Genomic DNA, 20,258 nt, shown 5'->3' with positions numbered 1-20,258 from the left:
GCAGCAAGACTATGTCTCAAAAACGAAAAAAGATTTAAAAATAAGAAATTAGCTGGGCCTGGTGGTGTGCCTGGTGGTGTGCTCTTGTAGTCCCATCTACTCTGGAGGCTGAGGTGGGAGAATCACTTGAGCCCAGGAGTGCAATGGGTGATGTTGGCTCACTGCAATCTCCACCTCCCGGGTTCAAGTGATTCTCCTGCCTCAGCTTCCCGAGTAGCTGGGATTACAGGCACCCGCCACTATGCCCGGCTAATTTTTGTATTTTTAGTAGAGACGAGGTTTTGCCATGTTGCCCAGGCTGGTCCCGAACTCCTGACGTCAGGTGATCTGCCTGCCTCAGCCTCCCAAAGCGCTGGGATTACAGGTGTGAGCCACTATGCCTGGCAGTATGTTTTTTTCTTACATATGCATGTTTACAATAAAGTTTACAAATTAGGCACAGTAAGAGATTAACAGCAATAACTAATAGAACAATTATAACAAGATACTGTAATAAAAGTTATAAGGATGTGGCGTCTGGTGGTGTGTCTGTGTCTCTCTCTCAAATTTTCTTCATTATGTAATATTTTCCAACCATAATTGACCATGGGTAACTGAAACAGTGGAAAGTGAAACTGGGGGTCGGGGGGTATACTGTGTTTGGAAGCAGTCTTCACAGATGCAATCAAGATGAAGTCAAAGTGGACGAGAGTGGACCCTAAATCAATGACTGATGTCCTCATTAGAAGAAGGAAATTATGGCCAGGCACAGTGGCTCACGCCTGTAATCCCAGCACTTTTGGAGGCCAAGGCGGGCAGATGCATTACCTGAGGTCAGGAGTTCGAGACCAGCCTGAACAACATGGTGAAACCCCATCTCTACTAAAAATACAAAAATTGGCCGGGCATGGTGGCGGGCGCCTATAATCCCAGCTACTCGGGAGGCTGAGGCAGGAGAATCGCTTGAAACCGGGAGGTGGAGGTTGTGGTGAGCAGAGATCGCGCCACTGCACTCCAGCCTGGGCAACAAGTGAAACTCTTATCTCAAAAAAAAAAAAAAGTTATTCGATTTTTAAATTATTATTATTATTTATTGTTATTATTATTGTTATTATTGAGACGGAGTCTTGCTCTGTCACCCAGGCTGGAGTGCAGTGGCGCAGTCTCGGCTCACTGCAAGCTCCGCCTCCCAGGTTCACGCCATTCTGCCTCAGCCTCCCGCCATCACGCCTAGCTAATTTTTTGTATTTTTTAGTAGAGATGGTGTTTCACCATGTTAGCCAGGATGGTCTCGATCTCCTGACCTCGTGATCCGCCCACCTCGGCCTCCCAAAGTGCTGGGATTACAGGTGTGAGCCACCGCACCCAGCCAATTATTATTTTTTAACAGGGTCTCACTCTTGTCACCCAGGCTGGAGTGCAGTGGTGGCATCACACCTCACTGTAGCTTTAGTCTCCCAGGCTCACCTTAGCCTCCTATCTGGTAGTACAGATCCACACCACCACATCAGGGACTTTTTTGTTTTTCTGTAGAGATGGGGTCTCACTATATTGCCCAGTCTGGTCTTGAACTCCTGGGCTCAAGCAATTCTCCCACCTCTGCCTCCCAAAGTGCTGGGATTACAAGCATGAGCCAGCAGGCCTGGCCTCCGCTGGTCTATTTCTGAGCTTCTGAGTGAGGGAGAGGGAAACCAGCGGCACCACACCAACCCTGGCAGCAGAGACGGTTGCACGAGGCTCCCGGGCTGAGCTGCAGCGTGGCCTGTGTTGTGCTTCCAGGGGTAGACTTTTTTCTTTTTCTTTTTGAGACAAGGCTCACACTGTCACTCAGGCTGGGAGCGTAGTGGCACAATCATGGCTTACTGCAGCCTCAAACTCCCAGGCTCATGATCCTCCCGCCGCCTCCTCCAGAGTAGCCGAGACTATAGGCGTGCACCACTGTGCCCGGCTAATTTTTAAAATTGTTTTTAGAGGGCCAGGCACGGTGGCTCACGCCTGTAATCCCAGCACTTTGGGAGGCTGAGGAGGGAGGATCACCTGAGGTCAGAAGTTCGAGACCAGCCTGGTCAAAATGGTGAAATGCCATCTCTACTAAAAATACAAAAATTAGGCAGCATGGTTGCACATGCCTGTAATCCCAGCTACTCGGGAGGCTGAGGCATGAGAATTGCTTGAACTCAGAAGAGGGGAGATTGCAGTGAGCTGAGCCTGGGCAGCAGAGTGAGACTCTGTCTCAAAAAAAAAAAAAAAAAAAAAAAGCCAGGTGCAGCACCTCACGCCTGTAATCCTAGCACTTTGGGAGGTTGAGGCAGGCAGATCACCTGAGGTCAGGAGTTCAAGACCAGCCTGGCCCACATGGTAAAACCCTGTCTCTACTAAAAATACAAAAATTAGCCAGGCGTGGTGGCAGGCACCTGTAATCCCAGCTACCCAGGAGGCTGAGGCAGGAGAATCACTTGAGCCTAGGAGGCGAAGGTTGCAGTGAGCCAAGATTGCACCACTGCACTCCAACCTAAATGACAGAGTGAGTCTCTGTCTCAGAAAAAAAAAAAAAAAAAAAAAATTATATGTATTTTTTTTTCCTCATCGTGTTAGCCCAGGCTGGTCTTGAACTCTTGGCCTGGAGCAATCCTTCTGCCTTGGCCTCCCAAAATGCTGGGATTACAGGCATGAGCCACTGTGCTCGGCCCAGGGGTAAACTTTAATTTCCATCAAAACCCTTTCTGAAAAAACGTGACTTCATTTTAAGGCCAAATTTATAGTTTCCGTGAAATTATAAGTTTTATGCGTTCATTGCATTTCTATTGATATTGACATTAGTACATAACTATGAAAATGAAAAATGTGCCGGGCGCGGTGGCTCAAGCCTGTAATCCCAGCACTTTGGGAGGCCGAGACGGGCGGATCACGAGGTCAGGAGATCGAGACCATCCTGGCTAACACGGTGAAACCCCGTCTCTACTCAAAAATACAAAAAACTAGCTGGGCGAGGTGGCGGGCGCCTGTAGTCCCAGCTACTCGGGAGGCTGAGGCAGGAGAATGGCGTAAACCCAGGAGGCGGAGCTTGCAGTGAGCTGAGATCCGGCCACTGCACTCCAGCTCGGGTGACAGAGCGAGACTCCGTCTCAAAAAAAAAAAAAAAAGAAAAAGAAAAAAAGAAAAAAGAAAAATGTTCCGCCGCATAGCCCCTTGAGGAAGCCTGACGTGGTTGGGGAGAGAGGCTGCCTGAGCGCGGAGACTGGGCCGAGACTAACCCCTCCCTTGCTGTCGAGATAGCCTCAACATTTCTAGGCCTCAGTTTTCTTATCTCGCAGGCTTGGGGGAGGTTGGATGAGATAATGTAGGAAAGCTGTGCCTTTATTTTCCTGAGGGGTTATCTTAACAGAATGAAAAGTATTTCCAAGTAGGCCAACCAGTTTCTGAGCATGGGGATTTCATGTCTTTGAGGAAGAGGCCCAGATCCGGGAAGTGCCCAGTCCCTGAGCCTGGGAGCCATGAACCGAGCGGTAGAGATCCAGGGTGACCCTTCCGGGGCCCAGGCAGGTGAGAGCATAGCGTTTCTTTTTTTTTTTTTTTTTTTTTGAGACGGAGTCTCGCTCTGTCACCCAGGCTGGAGTGCAGTGGCCGGATCTCAGCTCACTGCAAGCTCCGCCTCCCGGGTTCACGCCATTCTCCTGCCTCAGCCTCCTGAGTAGCTGGGACTACAGGCGCCCGCCACCTCGCCTGGCTAGTTTTTTTGTATTTTTTAGTAGAGACGGGGTTTCACCGTGTTAGCCAGGATGGTCTCGATCTCCTGACCTCGTGATCCGCCCGTCTCGGCCTCCCAAAGTGCTGGGATTACAGGCTTAAGCCACCACGCCCGGCCTTTTTTTTTTTTTTTTTTTGAGACAGAGTCTCACTCTTCTCTGTTGGAGTGCAGAGGTGCAATCTCAGCTCACTGCAACCTCGCCTCCCAGGTTCAAGCAATTCTCCCACCTCAAGCCTCCTGAGTAGCTGGGACTACAGGCGCACACAGCCACACTTGGCTAATTTTTGTATTTTTAGTCGAGATGGGGTTTCACGATGTTGCCCAGGCTGGTCTTGAACTCCTGGCCTCAAGTGGTCCGCCTGCATCAGCCTCCCAAAGTGCTATGATTACAGGTGTGAGCCACCATGCCCAGCCTAGCATCTCTTTTTCTCATCTCTAGAAAAATAAAATGTATTACTTGGGAGTGCTAGTGTGTGCCATAGCCCCAGATATGTGGGAGGCAGAGGCAGCAGGATTACTTGAGCCCAGGAGGTCTAGGATGCAGTGAGCCATGATTGCACCACTGCAGTCCAGCCTGGGCAACAGAGCAAGTTGCTGTCTCAAAAAAGAAAAAAACAAAACAAAACAAAACAAAAAAGCAAAGTTTAGGCCGGGCACAGTGACTCATGCCTGTAATCACAGCACACTGGGAGGCTGAGGCAGGCAGATCACTTGACGTCAGGAGTTCGAGACCAGCCTGGCCAACATGGTAAAACCCCGTCTTTACTGAAAGAAGAAAAAAAAAATTAGCTGGGCATGGTGGCATGTGCCTGTAATCCCAGCTACTTGGGAGGCTAAGGCAGGAGAATCACTTGAACCAGGTGGCGGATGGTGGAGGTTGCAGTGAGCCGAAATTGCACCACTGCGCTCCAACCCGGGTGACAGAGCAAGACTCCGTTTCAAAAAAAAACTGAGACTTCAGTCTGGGCAACATGGCGAAACCCCTTCTCTGCTAAAATTACCCAAAACTGGCCAAGCGTAGTGCTGTGTGCCTATAGTCCCAGCTACTCCAGGGTGACTGAAGCAGGAGGATCCCTTGAGCCCAGGAGGTCAAGGCTGCAGTGAGCCGTGATTGCGCCACTGCACTCCAGCCTGGGCCACAGAGACCCTGCCTCAGGGAAAAATAAAAAATTTATTCAGACATGAACAGATACTTGTACACACATGTTTATAGCAGCACTATTCACAATAGCCAAAAGGTGGAAGCAGGCCAAATGTCCATCATGGATAAACCAAATGTGGTCTGTCCATATAACAGAATACTATACAGCCTTAAGAAGGAAGGAAATTGCAGGGCACGGTGGTTCACGCCTGTAATCCCAGCACCTTGGGAGGCCGAGGCGAGTGGATCATGAGGTCAGGAGATTGAGACCATCCTGGCCAACATGGTGAAACCCCATCTCTAATTTAAGCAATACAAAGATTAGCTGGGTGTGGTGGTGCATGCCTGTAATCCCAGCTACTGAGGAGGCTGAGGCAGGAGAATTGCTTGAATCAGGGAGTCGGAGGTTGTAGTGAGCCGAGATTGCGCCACTGCACTCCAGCCTGGAGACAGAGCGAGACTCCATCTCAAAAAAAAAAAAAGAAAAAAAAAAGAAGGAAATTGACACCTGCTACCACATGGATCAACCTTGAGGACATTAAGCTAAGTGAAATAAGCCAGTCACAAAAAGGACACATACCATATACATTCACTTACATGGGGCATCTAGCGTCAAACCCATAGAGAGAGAAAGTAGAATGGTGGGTGCCAGGGGCTGGGGCTGGGAATGGGGAGTTACTTGTTCAATGGGTGGAAAGTTTCAGTGTGGAAAATTAGAAAGTTCTGGAGATTATGTGTGCTATGTACCCACAAAAATTAAAAATAAAAAAAAATATTGTCTAGGCACAGTGGCTTAGGCCTATAATCCCAGCACTGTGGGGGGCCGTGGTGGAAGAATTATTTCATTCCAGGAGTTTGAGATCAGCATGGGCAAAATAGTGAGACGCTTGACTCTACAAAAAATTAAAAAAAATATATTGCACTGGAGATGTTCAGTTGAGGGGAAAAAAATAAAAATTAATTAAAAATTAACTGGGTGTGGTGGTGCACGCCTTTAGTCCCAGGTACTCAGGAGGCTGAGGCAGGAGGATAGCTTGACCCTGGAAGGTTGGGGCTGCAGCGAGCCAGGATGGAGCCACTGCACTCCAGTCTGGGCAACAGAGTGAGACCTTGTCTCGAGAAAAGTTAAATTGGCCAGGCGCGGTGGCTCACGCCTGTCATCCCAGCACTTTGGGAGGCCAAGACGGGCGGATCACGAGGTCAGGAGATGGAGACCATCCTGGCTAACACAGTGAAACCCCGTCTCTACTAAAAATACAAAAAAAAAACTAGCCGGACGAGGTGGCGGGCGCCTGTAGTCCCAGCTACTCGGGAGGCTGAGGCAGGAGAATGGCGTGAACCCGGGAGGCGGAGCTTGCAGTGAGCTGAGATCCGGCCACTGCACTCCAGCCTGGGTGGCAGAGCGAGACTCCATCTCAAAAAAAAAAAAAAGAAAAAAGAAAAGTTAAATTGGCCAGGCGCGGTGGCTCACGCCTGTAATCCCAGCACTTTGGGAGGCCGAGCTGGGCGGATCACCTGAAGGTAGGAGTTCAACACCAGCCTAGACAACATGGCGAAAACCCATCTTTACAAAAAATACCAGAATGTTAGTTGTGTGTGGTGGCGTGACCCTGTAGTCCCAGCTTCTTGGGAGGCTGAGACAGGAGAAGCACTTGAACCCAGGGTAGGGATGGAGATTGCAGTGAGCCGAGATCACACTACTGCACTCTAGCCTGAGTGACAGAGTGATACTCTGTCTCAGAAAAAAAAAAAAAAAAAGGTAAATTAAAAATATAGGGCGTAGGGTGAAAAAATAAACTAAAAATATAATTAATAAAATTTAAAAGTCTAACATTTAAAAAAGCAAAATAGTTTGGGAGATAGTGGTGGCTGCACCATGGTGAGAATGTGTTTAATGCCAATATACCGTATGCACTAACGTGGTTAAGATGGTACATTTGGCCGGGCACGGTGGCTCAAGCCTGTAATCCCAGCACTTTGGGAGGCCGAGACGGGCGGATCACGAGGTCAGGAGTTGGAGACCATCCTGGCTAACACGGTGAAACTCGTCTCTACTAAAAAATACAAAAAAATAGCCGGGTGAGGTGGCAAGCACCTGTAGTCCCAAGCTACTTGGGAGGCTGAGGCAGGAGAATGGTGTAAACCTTGGAGGCAGAGCTTGCAGTGGGCTGAGATCTGGCCACTGCACTCCAGCCTGGGCAACAGAGCAAGACTCTGTCTCAAAAAAAAAAAAAAAAAAAAAGGTACATTTGATGTTATGTGTACTTTACCATAATATTAAGCATTTTTGTTTGTTTGTTTTTGGTTTTAGACAGAGTCTCCCTCTGGCCCAGGCTGGCGTGCAGTGGTGCGATATCAGCTCACTGCAAGCTCTGCCTTCTGGGTTCACGCCACTCTCCTGCCTCAGCCTCCCCAGTAGCTGGGACTACAGGTGCTCGCCACCACGCCCGGCTAATTTTTCGTATTTTTAGTAGAGACTGTGTTAGCCAGAATGGTCTCAATCTCCTGACCTCGTGATCCGCCCACCTCGGCCTCCCAAAGTGCTGGGATTACAGGTGTGAGACACTGCACCCCGCCAATATTAAGCATTTTTTTAACTTTTTTTTTTTTTTTTTGAGACGGAGTCTCGCTCTGTCGCCCAGGCTGGAGTGCAGTGGCACGATCTCGGCTCACTGCAAGCTCCGCCTCCCGGGTTCACGCCATTCTCCTGCCTCAGCCTCCCGAGTAGCTGGGACTACAGGCGCCCACAACCGCGCCCGGCTAATTTTTTGTATTTTTAGTAGAGACGGGGTTTCACCGTGGTCTCGATCTCCTGACCTTGTGATCCGCCCGCCTCGGCCTCCCAAAGTGCTGGGATTACAGGCGTGAGCCACCGCGCCCGGCCTTAACTTTTTTTTTTTTTAGTGGAGCCTCACTCTGTGGCCCAGGCGGGAGTGCAGTGGCGCCATCTCGGCTCACTGCAACCTCCGCCTCCAGGGTTCAAGCAGTTCTCCTGCCTCAGCCTCCTGAGTAGCTGGGATTATAGGTGTAAGCCACCATGCCCCCCTAATTTTTGTATTTTTAGTAGAGACAGGGTTTCACCATGTTGGTCAGGCTAGCCTCAAACTCCTGACCTCATGATCTCCCCGCCTCAGCCTCCCAAAGTGCTAGGATTACAGGTGTGGGCCACCGCGCCAGGCTTTTGTACAAATTTTTAAAGAAAAAAATAATTGAAAGTCATGATTTTTGGTCGTAGTTCTCTTGCTAACTTGTGGGTAGCCTTTTTTTTTTCTTTTTTTTGAGACAGGGTCTCATTGTGTTGCCCAGACCAGAGTGCAGTGGCACAATCTCTGCTCACTGCAACCTCCGCCTTCCGGGTTCAAATGGTTCTCCTGCCTCAGTCTCCCTAGTAGCTGATATTATAGGCACACACCACTATGCCCAGCTAATATTTTTGTGCGTGTATTTTTAGTGGAGAGGGGGTTTCACCACGTTGGCCAGCTGGCCTCGAATTCCTGACTTCAGGTGATCCACCCGCCTCAGCCTCCCAAAATGCTGGGATTACAAATGTGAGCCACCACTCCCCGCCATTCGCTGGGCAACCTTGAACAAGACTGGACTCGCCAGAGCCTGTCTTTTCCTGGGTGGAGCGTGCGGGCTGGAGGGGGAGCTAGGCAGCTTGGACCCGTTTAGGTGTCAGGAACTGTGGACGGAATTCGAGTTGGCAGAAGAATTCGAGTTGGCAGAATTCACCTACAGATGGCGATCTTGGCCCACCCTTTTCAGTGTTGAACCGGGCTTGCTTTTTTATTTACTTTCTTTCTAAAATTCCTTACACAGTAGGAAGCCCAAAAAGCAGCTTTCTCTCCAGCAAGTTTCCCAGTATCTCAGTCATTTCTCCAGGATGTTCTACATAAACCTGTCTGTGTCCAAGCTCACAGGGCATTTGGAGAAGCAAAGAGGCATCCATGGATTCAAAGGGTCCAGTGTGGGCCAGGCATGGTGACTCACGCCTGTAATCCCAACACTGTGGGAGGCCGAAGCGGGCAGATCACCTGAAGTCAGGAGTTCCAGACAAGCCTGGCCAACATGACAAAACCCCATCTACTAAAAATACAAAACTTAGCTGGCCGTGGTGGCGGATGCCTGTAATCCCAGCTACTCAGGAGGCTGACTCGGGAGAATTGCTTCAACCGGGGAGGCGGAGGTTGCAGTGAGCCGAGATCACGCCACCGCACTCCAGCCTGGGCAACAAAGCAAGACTCTGTCTCAACAAAACAAAACAAAATAAAATTAGCAAAAAAAACAGAATCCAGTGTGGCCCCAAATCATCTGAACTTCCCTGTTTCATTTGACCATGCTGGCTTCCTCCTGGTTTTCCCTGCCTCCTTCTGCCTTCAGCCAAAGGCACTTTTTTTTTTCTTTTTTTTTTGTGAGACAGAGTCTCACTCTGTCACCCAAGCTGGAGTGTAGTGGTACGATCTCGGCTCCCTGCAATCTCCACCTCCTGGGTTCAAGCGATTCTCCTGTCTCAGCCTCTTGAGGATTGAGGTCTACAGGCACCCACCACCACGCCTGACTAATTTTTGTATTTTTATTAGAGACAGATTTTGCCGTGTTAGCCAGGCTGGCCTCCAACTCCTGACCTCAGGTGATCCACCAGCCTCGGCCTCCCAAAGTGCTGGGATTCCAGGCATGAGCCACGGCGCCCGGCCCAAAGGCTCTTATTATTATTATTATTATTATAATTATCATTTTGTGGAGATGGTGGGGGCGGGGGACATCTTGCTATGTTGCCCCAGCTGGTCTTGAATTTCTGGCCTCAAGTAATTCTCCTACCTCAGGCTCCCGTGGCTGGGATTACAGGTGTGTACCACACCCTGTTCAAAGACTTATTTGACTTTCTACCCTGTGATGTTTGGCTTCTTCAAATGTAGAGGACTGATGCATGGACAGGAATCAGGAGCTCCCTATTTCCCTGTTCTTTTTTTTTTTTTTTTGAGACAGAGTCTCCCTCTGTCACCCAGGCTAGAGTACAGTGGTGTGATCTCAGCTCACTGCAACCTCCACCTCCCAGGCTCAAGAGATCCTCTGAACTCAGCCTCCCAAGTACTTGTGGCTACAGGTGTGAGCCACCACACTTGGCTAATTTTTTTTCTGTATTTTATAGAGACAGAGTTTCGCCATGTTGTCATGTTGGTCTTGAACTCCTGGCCTCAAGGAATCTGCCCACCTCAGCCTTCCAAAGTGCTGGGATAACAGGCATGAGCCACTGCACCCAGCCAAATAGTCCTTATTCAAATGTCAGCTGAACCCCTCAACATCCAAGAGACTTTTAGGCAAGTGTTTTTTTTTTTTTTTTTTTTTTGAGACCAAGTTTTGATCTTGTCCTCAGGCTGGAGTGCAATGGCGTGATCTTGGCTCACTGCAACCTCTGCCTCCCGGGTTCAAGCAATTCTCCTGCCTCAGTTTCCTGAGTAGCTGGGATTACAGGCGCCTGCCACCACTCCCGGCTAATTTTTGTATTTTTAGTAAAGACAGGGTTTCACCATGTTGGGTAGACTGGTCTTGAACTCCTGACCTCTGGTGATCCGCCCGCGTTGGCCTCCCAAAGTGTTGGGATGACAGGTGTGAGCCACCATGCCTGTCTTTTTTTTTTTTTTTTTTTTTTGAGAGAAGGTCTTGTCCTTTCAGCCAGGCTAGAGTGCAGTGGTGCAGTCACAGCTCAAAGCAGCCTTGACCTCCTGGGTTCAAGGAACCCTCCTGTTTTGGCCTCCCCAGTAGCTGGGGCTACAGGCATGCACCACCATGCCCAGCTAATTTTCTTTTTATTTTTTTGTAGAGACCAGGGTCTCACTATGTTGCCCAGGCTGCCCTCAAACTCCTGGGCTCAAGTCCTCTCCTCAAATCTATTTTCTCCTCTGTTCCTCAGAAGAAGCCATCATGTACCTATAAGTAATGTATTAATTGTTTGGCATTTTTATCGATTTACAGTAGATCCATATGCTATTATAAGAATTAGGCTGGGCTGGGCGCGGTGGCTTACGCCTGTAATCCCAGCACTTTGGGAAGCCAAGGCAGTTCGATCACTTGAGGTCAGGAGTTCAAGACCAGCCTGGCCAACATGGTGAAACCCTATCTCCACTAAAAATACAAACATTGGCCGGACACGGTGGCTCACGCCTTGTAATCCCAGCACTTTGGGAGGCCGAGGTGGGCGGATCACGAGGTCAGGAGATCGAGACCATCCTGGCTAACATGGTGAAACCCCGTCTCTATTAAAATACAAAAAATTAGCTGGGCGTGGTGGCGGGCGCCTGTAGTCCCAGCTACTCGGGAGGCTGAGGCAGGAGAATGGCATGAACCTGGCAGGCAGAGTTTGCAGTGAGCCGAAACCGCACCACTGCACTCCAACCTGGGCAACACAGTAAGACTCCATCTCCAAAAAAAAAAAAAAAAAAATTAGCTGGGAGTTGTGGTGGGTGCCTATAATCCCAGCTACTCAGGAGGCTGAAGCAGGAGAATCACTTGTACCCAGGAGGTGGAAGTTGCAGTGAGCTGAGATCTTGCCACTGCACTTCAGCCTGGGCAACAAGAGTGAAACTCCGTTCCAAAAAGCAAAACAAAAATAAGAAATAATACACTTTGCCCAGTATCCCCTAATGATGCAAAAGTACAGAATAATATCACAACCAGAATGTTGACACAGATGTAATCCACTAACCTTATTCAGATTTCTTCCATTTTTTTCTGTTTGTTTGTTTGTTTTTATTTTTTGTTTTTGAGACAGATTCTCACTCTGTCTTGTCCAGGCTGGAGTGCAGTGGCACGATCTTGGCTCACTGCATCCTCCACCTCCTGGGTTTAAGTGATTCTCCTGCCTCAGCCTCCCGAGTAGCTGGGATTACAGGTGCGCGCCAGCACGCCCGGCTAATTTTGTATTTTTAGTAGAGATGGGGTTTTGCCACATCGGCCAGGCTGGTCTTGAACTCCTGACCTCAGGTGATCTGCCTGCCTCAGCCTCCCAAAGTGCTGGGATTACAGGTGTGAGCCACTGTGTCTGGCCGGATTTCCTCAGCTTTATTTGTCCCATTTGGTTCATTTACGTCTTTAAATGGACATGCTGCACTCCACAGACCCTTCTGCAGTTTTCTTCACCCACAATGAGGTTTTCCAGATCTATCCATTCTGGTACGTGCTGTTTTGGTTCATACATTGCATAAATATACCACAATTTCTTTTTTTTGTTTGTTTGGTTTTTTTGTTTTTTTTTTTTTGAGACGGAGTCTCGCTCTGTCGCCCAGGCTGGAGTGCAGTGGCCGGATCTCAGCTCACTGCAAGCTCTGCCTCCTGGGTTCACGCCATTCTCCTGCCTCAGCCTCCCGAGTAGCTGGGACTACAGGCGCCCGCCACCTCGCCCGGCTAGTTTTTTGTATTTTTTTTAGTAGAGACGGGGTTTCACCGTGTTAGCCAGGATGGTCTCGATCTCCTGACCTCGTGATCCGCCCGTCTCGGCCTCCCAAAGTGCTGGGATTACAGGCTTGAGCCACCGCGCCTGGCCAAATATACCACAATTTCTTATTCATTTCACATTGGTATAAAAGTAGGTTGTGTTGGGTTTTTTTTTTTTTTTTTGAGACGGAGTCTTGCTCTGTCACCCAGGCTGGAGTGCAGTGGCCGGATCTCAGCTCACTGCAAGCTCCGCCTCCCGGGTTTACGCCATTCTCCTGCCTCAGCCTCCCCAGTAGCTGGGACTACAGGCGCCCGCCACCTCGCCCGGCTATTTTTTTGTATTTTTTTTTTAGTAGAGACGGGGTTTCACCGTGTTAGCCGGGATCGTCTCTTGATCTCCTGACCTCGTGATCCGCCCATCTCGGCCTCCCAAAGTGCTGGGATTACAGGCTTGAGCCACCGCGCCCGGCCTGTGTTGGGTTTTTTTCAGTGTTATAAATAGTATTACAGTGAAGACTCTTATGCTTGTCTCTATGAGCTATAGTTTAGAGAATATGACTGAAAGTGGGATTTCCAGGTAATAGGATATCTGCATTCCAATTTATTAGACATTAACAAGTTGTTCTCCAAAGTATCTCCACCAATTTACACTCCCTCCAGCAGCATGGGAAGATTGCTGTTTCTTCTTATCAACTGTGCGTGAAAGGTATCGTGTTGTTGGAATTTGCATTTCTCTGATGTAAGTAGATGTCTGATTCAAGCAGAAAATGAAATTTTATTAAAAGGATCTAAAATCTCGAGGAGGGCTAGAAAACCAGGCTCAAAGCTATGCAGACAGAAACGTACTAATCAGGCCACAGCTGCTGGGCAGAGAGGACACTGTCCCACTGCTGACTGCCGGATGTGACGGCTCAAGATGCAGACAACACAGGGGGCAGACTCCATGCTAGGTGAGCCCCAGCCTCCACTCCCTTTTTTTCTTTTCTTTCCTTTTCTTCTTCTTCGTCTTCTTCTTCTTCTTCTTTTTTTTTTTTTTTTTTTTTTTTAAGATGAAGTCTTGCTCTGTCACCCAGGCTGGAGTGCAGTGGCACAGTCTCGGCTCACTGCAACCTCCACCTCCCAGGTTCAAGTGATTCTTGTACCTCAGCATCCCAAGTAACTGGGATTACAGGCCACCATCACACCTGGCTAATTTCTGGATTTTAGACTTTTTTTTTTTTTTTTTTTTGAGACGGAGTCTCGCTCTGTCTCCCAGGCTAAAGTGCAGTGGCGTGATCTCAGCTCACTACAAGCTCCACCTCCCGGGTTCACGCCATTCTCCTGCCTCAGCCTCCTGAGTAGCTGGGACTACAGGCGCCCACCACGACGCCCAGCTAATTGTATTTTTAGTAGAGACGGGGTTTCACCGTGTTAGCCAGGATGATCTTGATCTCCGACCTCGTGATCCACCCATCTCGGCCTCCCAAAGTGCTGGGATTACAGGCGTGAGCCACTGCACCCAGCCTCTAATTTTTTTAATAAAATAGAGAGGGGGTCTTGCTATGTTGCCCAGGCTGGTCTTGAACTCCTGAGCTCAAGCGATCCTCCCACCTTGGCCTCCCAAAGTGCTAGGACTTTCTTTTTTTTTTTTTTTTGAGACGGAGTCTCGCTCTGTCACCCAGGCTGGAGTGCAGTGGCACAATCTCGGCTCACTGCAAGCTCTGCCTCCCGGGTTCACGCCATTCTCCTGCCTCAGCCTCCCGAGTAGCTGGGACTACAGGTGCCTGCCACCGCGCCCGGCTAATTTTTTCTATTTTTAGTAGAGACGGGGTTTCACCATGGTCTCGATCTTCTGACCTTGTGATCCGCCCGCCTTGGCCTCCCAAAGTGCTGGGATTACAGGCGTGAGCCACCGCGCCCGGCCAGGACTTTCTTTTATTTTCCTTTTCTCATTTTTGAGACCGAGTCTTGCTGTCGCCCAGGCTGGAGTTCAATTACATGATCATGGCTCACTGCAGCCTCGAACTCCTGGGTTCAAGGGATCCTCCCGCCTCAGCCACCCAAACAGCTGGGACTACAGGCACTGCCACCACACCGGGCTAATTTTTTTTTTTTTTTTGAGATGGAGTTTCGTTTTTGTTGCCCAAGCTGAGTGAAATAGCGCAATCTCGGCTCACCGAAACCTTCCTCCCCAGTTCAAGCGATTCTCCTCCCTCAGCCTCCCGGGTAGCTGGGATTACAGGCCTGCACCACCACACCCGGCTAATTTTGTATTTTTTAGTAGAGATAGGATTTTTTCCATGTTGGTCAGGCTGATCTCGAACTCCTGACCTCAGGTGATCCACCCCCTTTGGCCTCCCAAAGTGCTGGGATTACAGGTATGAACCACTGCATCTGGCTCATATCTGGCATTTTTACCTTCTACAGTGGGAAGATAATCTTCTTTTATTTTATTTGTTTGTTTATTTTTTTTTTTATTTTTTTTTTTGAGACGGAGTCTCGCTCTGCCGCCCAGGCTGGAGTACAGTGGCCGGATCTCAGCTCACTGCAAGCTCCGCCTCCCGGGTTCACGCCATTCTCCTGCCTCAGCCTCCCGAGTAGCTGGGACTACAGGCGCCCGCCACCGCGCCCGGCTAGTTTTTTTGTATTTTTTTAGTAGAGACGGGGTTTCACCGTGTTAGCCAGGATGGTCTCGATCTCCTGACCTCGTGATCCGCCCGTCTCGGCCTCCCAAAGTGCTGGGATTACAGGCTTGTTGTTTGTTTATTTTTTTGAGATGGGATCTCACTGTGTCGCCCAGGCTGGAGTGTGGTGGCACAATCTTGGCTCACTGCACACTCCACCTCCTGGGTTCACGCCATTCTCCTACCTCAGCCTCCCGAGTAGGTGGGACTATAGGTGCCCGCCACCATACCTGGCTAATTTTTTTTTGTCTTTTTAGTAGAGATGGGGTTTCACCATGTTAATCAGGATGATCTTGATCTCCTGACCTCGTGATCCACCTGTCTCGGCCTCCCAAAGTGCTGGGATTACAGGCGTGAGCCACCGTGCCTGGCCTATTTTTAATTTTTTTTCTCACTCTGTCACCCAGACTGGAGTGCAGTGGTGCGATCTCCGCTCACTGCAACCTCCAATTCCTGGGTTCAAGTGATTCTCCTGCCTCAGCCTCCCAAGTAGCTCGGATTACACACCCAGCTAATTTTTGTATTTTTAGTAGAGATGGGGCTTCACCATGTTGGCCAGGCTGGTCTTGAACTCCTGACCTCAGGTGATCTGCCTGCCTCAGCCTCCAAAGTGCTGCGATTACAGGCCTGAGCTGCTGTGCCCGGCCCATCCTTGTTTTTAGTTTTTGGTTTTTGCTTTTGAGACAGGCTCTTCCCTCTATCACCCAGGTTGGAGTGAAGTGGTGAGAACGTGGCTCACTCTAACTCCTGGGCTCAAGCAATCCTCCCGTCTTGGCCTCCCAAAGTGCTAGGACTGTGGGTGTAAGTCATGGCACCTAGCCTTCAACCTCATTTTTGCTTTTTTTGAGATGGAGTTTTGCTCTTGTTGCCCAGGCTGGAGTGCAGTAGTGCAATCCCAGCTCACTGTAACCTCCGCCTCCTGGGTTCAAGTGATTCTCTTGCTACAGCTTCCTAAGTAGCTGGGGGTACAGACATATGCCACTGTGTCTGGCTGACTTCTGTATTATTAGTAGAGACGGAGTTTCACTATGTTGGCCAGGCTGGTCTTCAACTTCTGACCTCAAGTGACCCTCCCTCCTCAGCCTCCCAAAGTGCTGGGATCACAGGAGTTTTGTGATCCCGGCCTAGTTTTAGAGTTTGACAAATAAAGTGTGCATGCAGTAGTCCCTAAAGAAACCTGTAAAAATACAGAGTGTCCTAGAGTAACCATTAAAAGAACAGAAACAGACGCCGGGCGAGGTGGCTCACGCCTATAGTGAAGCCCAATCTCCACTAAAAATACATAAAAATTAGCCAGGCGTGGTGGCTGGCGCCTGTAATCCCAGCAACTCTGGAGGCTGAGGCAGGAGAATAGCCTGAACCCAGGAGGCGGAGGTTGCGGTGAGCTGAGATCGTGCCATTGCACTCCAGCCTGGGCAACAGGAGGGAAAACTCCGTCTCAAAAAAATAATAATTAAAAAAAAATAAAAGAACAGAAACAGGGAAAAATAGAATTTTAAAAATTCAAAAAAAAAAAAAAGGCAAGAAAAGAGAAAAAACAAAAACAAAACCCTTTCCCACTCTGTGGTCATAAAGCTATTTTCCTCTAAAAGTTTTGTAGTCTAGGCCGGGCACGGTGGCTCACACCTGTAATCCCAGCACTTTGGGAGGCTGAGATGGGTGGATCACCTGAGGTCGGGAGTTCGAGACCAGCCTGAGCAACATGGAGAAACCCCGTCTCTAATTAAAAAAAATTATGAAAATTAGCCGGGTGTGGTGGTGCATGCCTGTAATCCCAGCTACTCCGGAGCCTGAGGCAGGAGAATTGCTTGAACCCAGGAGGTGGAGGTTGCAGTGAGCTGAGATCATGCCACTGCACTCCAGCCTGGGCAATAAGAGTGAAACTCCGTCTCAAAAAAAAAAAAAAAAGTTTTGTAGTCTAGCTTTTCATATGTAGATATATAATTCAATTCAAATTTTTTGTTTGTATTTTTGGTGTGCAAGATGGGTCGAATTTTTATTTTCTCTTAAAATGGCCAATTGTAGAGCACCATTTGTTCCATAAATAGTGTTTCCAGTGATATGGAAGTGCCAATCTCTGTTATCTAGCAAGTGCAGAAAATACATGGTTCCATTTCTGGGCTCTCTATTTCTGTTCTTTCAAAAATAAATCTACATGTTCTTATTTATCTGTTCTTATATATCTAGTTCTGCCTGTTTTAAATATTATAGCATAGTAATTTCTGATATCTGGTAGTGAAAATTCTCCTTATCTTTCTTCTTCAAAATTGCCTTGGCTAATCTTGATTCTATACTCTTTCATATGGATTTAGAATCCGCTCGGTAATTTCCTGATGAGATTTATTAAAAAAACTGAAATTACATTAATTTTCTACATCAATTTGAGGTCAATTGTCATTTTAGATATATTGAATCTTTGCTATCTGTGAACAGTTCTAGGTCTTCGTTTCTTTAGATCTTCTTTTAAGTCTTTTAATAAAGTTTTATAATTTTCTCCCTAAAATGTATATCTTGTTTTGGAGTTATTCCTAAATATTCGATAGTTTGTTGTTATCGTGATGGATATTTTTTACTGATTATGCACTATTGATTTTTGTATGCTACTCTTCAAAAAAAAATTTTTTTTTTTTTGAGACAGAGTCTCGCTCAGTCGCCCAGGCTGGAGGGCAGTGGCACGATGTCTGCTTATTGCAAGCTCCGCCTCCTGGGTTCACGCCATTCTCCTGCCTCAGTCTCCCAAGTAGCTGGGACTATAGGCACCCGCCACCACACCTGACTAATTTTTTGTATTTTTAGTAAAGACGGGGTTTCACCGTGTTAGCCAGGATGGTCTCGATCACCTGACCTCGTGATCCTCCCGCCTCGGCCTCCCACAGTGCTGGGATTACAGGCGTGAGCCACCTTGCCCAGCTGCTACTCTTCAAAATTTTTTGCTGGCCGGGCACGGTGAAGTAGGTGGATCACCTGAGGTCAGGAGTCCGAGACCAGCCTGGCCAACATGGTGAAACCTCATCTCTACTACAAACACACAAAAAAATTACCTGGGTGTTGTGGCACACGCCCAAAATCCCAGCTACTCGGGAGGCTGGGGCAGGAGAATCGCTTGAACCTAGGAGGCAGAGGTTGCAGTGAGCTGAGATCATGCCACTGCACTCCAGCCTGGGTGACAGAGCGAGACTCTGTCTCAAAAACAAAACAAAACAAAAACTGGCCGGGCGCGGTGGTTCACACCTGTAATTCCAGCACTTTGGGAGGCCGAGACGGGTGGATCACGATGTCAGGAGATCGAGACCATCCTGGCTAATATGGTGAAACCCCGTCTCTACTAAAAATACAAAAAATTAGCCAGGCGCGGTGGCAGGTGCCTGTAGTCCCAGCTACTTGGGAGGCCGAAGCAGGAGAATGGCGTGAACCCATGAGGCGGAGCCTGCAGTGAGCTGAGATTGCGCCACTGCACTCCAGCCTGGGCGACAGAGTTAGACTCCACCTCAAAAAAAAAAAAAAAAAAAGTTTTAATTATAACAGGCATACTTTTCCCCCCCTGATTTTAAAGGGAATAATTTTGAAGTTTAAGCTTTTGATATAATGGTTGCTCTAAGGTTTTTCTTCTCCTTTTTAAAAAAAATTTTTTTTACAAGTTACCCTTTTATTTGCTTCAGGAAGTTCCTTTATATTCCTAATTAGCTAAAAGAGGTCTTTTGCATAGTTTTTTTTTTAATGTAATAAAGGGTTGACTCTGTGATTCTTTAACATCTAGAATCGACCCTGAGCTAATTAATTTTCAGTCTTTCATGTTTTCTCATATGTGTGTTTCAGAGTATATGTTTCCCTCCAGACATTGCTCTCTGTCTGCTTCTCTTGAGTTCTGATAAGTAGAACTTTCATTGTCAATTTTAAATAGTCTGTAATTTCATTATGGATTATTATTATCATTATTATTATTACTTTTGAGATGGAGTCTCGCTCTGTCGCCCAGGCTGGAGTGCAGTGGCGCAATCTCAGCTCACTGCAAGCTCCACCTCCTGGGTTCACGCCATTCTCCTGCCTCAGCCTCCCAAGTAGCTGGGACCACAGGCGCCCGCCACCGCACCTGGCTAAGTTTTTGAAGTTTTTAGTAGAGACAGGGTTTCACCGTGTTAGCCAGGATGGTCTTGATCTCCTGACCTTGTGATCCGCCCGCCTCGGCCTCCCAAAGTGCTGGGATTATAGGCATGAGCCACCGCGCCTGGCCCATTATGGATTATTTTACATTACCAAATACATCAGAGATTTTTGCCTAGAAATGTATTATTGATTTTTATTAAAGTGTAATTTACATAAGGGAAATGCACAGATTTTTTGTTTTGTTTTGTTTTGTTTTGAGACAGGGTCTTACTCTGTCACCTAGGCTGGAGTGCAGGGGTGCAATTACACAGCTCACTGCAACCTCTGCCTCCTGAGCTCAAGTGACCCTCCCTCCTCAGCCTCCCAACTAACTGGGACCACAGTTGCACACCACCACGCCTGGCTAATTGTTTTACTTTTTAGGGTCTCCCTGTGTTGCCTTGGCTGGTCCTGAACTCCTGACCTCAAGCCATCTGCCTGCCTCGGCCTTTCAAAGTGTTGGGATTACAGGCATGACCCATCACACCTGGCTGAATGCACAGATCTTATGTGCTACAAATTACAGAATCTTGACAGCCATACACAGTGGTGTGACCCTTATCAAGAGACAGAACATTTCTGTCACTGGCAAAATTCCCTCACGACCTCCTCCACAATAGGCAACCGCTATACTGATTTCTTTTCTTTTTTTTGAGACAATGTCTCACTCTGTCACCCAGGCTGGAGTGCAGTGACGCAATCTCGCAATCTCCGCTCACTGCAACCTCTGCCTCCTGGGTTCAAGTGATTCCCGTGCCTCAGCCTCCCGAGTAGCTGGGATTACAGGCATGCACCACCACACCCTGCTCATTTTTTTGTATTTTTAGTAGAGACTAGGTTTCACCATGTTAGCCAGGCTACTCTCGAACTCCTGACCTCAAATGATCTGCCCTCCTTGGCCTCCTAAAGTGCTGGGATAACAGGGGTGAGCCACTGTACCCAGTCTTTTTTTTTTTTTTTTTTTTTTTTTGAGAAGGAATCTCGCTCTGTAGCCAGGCTGGAGTGCAGTGACACAATCTCGGCTCATTGCAACCTCCGCCTCCCAGGTTCAAGCAATTTTCCTACCTCAGCCTCCCAAGTAGCTGGGATTACAGGTGCCCACCACCACGCCCAGCTAATTTTTTGTATTTTTAGTAGAGAAGGGGTTTCACTG

This window comes from Macaca mulatta, chromosome 3 (genome assembly GCF_049350105.2).
Source record: "Macaca mulatta isolate MMU2019108-1 chromosome 3, T2T-MMU8v2.0, whole genome shotgun sequence".
Lineage (NCBI taxonomy): Eukaryota > Metazoa > Chordata > Mammalia > Primates > Cercopithecidae > Macaca > Macaca mulatta.
This window is presented reverse-complemented; position numbering follows the sequence as displayed.